Genomic DNA, 1,163 nt, shown 5'->3' with positions numbered 1-1,163 from the left:
AGCCAAAGGGATGTAGGACTGCGCGCCAGCATGCACTTTGGTGAGGAGTAGTTGAGTTGGTGGGGGAGGAAGGTTGCTTAGCAGTGCTCATGGCTGTGGCTTTGGCGCATTTGCGAGCCAATGTAGAGGGTGCATCCTTAATTACACTGTGACACGACATGCGCGACGACGGTCCTTGCTGCTGCCGCTCTGATGGCGGTGACGACTCTGTTTGTATTTATAATTACGTGACGGTGTTTGCGGGTGTGGGCAGGGCAGGGAGTTGGCGGCACAAAAGCTGCAATGCGGAGATTTGCAGTGTGAATTTTTGACCCTATTCCCCAGCTCAAATCGCTAAACGAGTGAACGCAAAAGCGAGTAGATGTGCGACCACCACAATGCAAATTAGGGTTTCGAAGTAGCGGGCCGGGGCGAGAGGCTACCAAGTGGAGGTTGAGAAGGTATCGGATTTGTTGGTTGCAGAAAAGTTTTCATAAAGTTAATACGATTATTTTCTATTGTAGAACTTAGTGGAATTGAAGCCTAGATAGGTTTAAGGGTGAAATTCAAATAAAATCCTTAAATGTGTTTTGTGGCGGAATTCCTTATATGTATTTTATAACACAAAACTTGAATCGAAAAATTTTAAAAGTTCTCTCTTGTGTCTTGGGCAACAGGATACAAAAAAAAAATGTGCTTAGTACTAATTCAATCTCCATAAAATTGTTGATGCGTCTCAACACTTAGCCACCACCAAAGCGACTGACATAGCGAAATTCTATGTCATTTGTTTCGAGCATTTAGGAACTTAATTAACCACCAGCAAAACGCAAACTTAGTCAATTTTGTAAAGCAATGATTGAATGCCTGGATAGCCTAAACAACAGCCACCAAACTGTCACATAAAATCAGCGAGTTGCATGCACCAAATGCAACGCGGCTTTGTGCCCTTACTTAGTGTATGTAAACATAGGCTTTTATTGTGTTGTTGTTGCTTGTGCGAAAGTGCCCACCATGACTAATCCGACGCTGATGAATGCCACACAGCAGCACCACCACCACCACCACCACCACCACTTAGAGAGATCTTTGTATTTGTTGCTGGCTTACATTTGTTGCAACTCTGCTACACCACGGCGGCGGCGGCGGCACATACATACATCATTCTGAGTGTTGCTGCAAAG

The sequence above is a fragment of the Rhagoletis pomonella genome, unplaced genomic scaffold (genome assembly GCF_013731165.1).
Source record: "Rhagoletis pomonella isolate Grant_MI unplaced genomic scaffold, Rhpom_1.0 Rhpom_scaffold_00012, whole genome shotgun sequence".
Taxonomy (NCBI): Eukaryota; Metazoa; Arthropoda; class Insecta; order Diptera; family Tephritidae; genus Rhagoletis; species Rhagoletis pomonella.
This window is presented reverse-complemented; position numbering follows the sequence as displayed.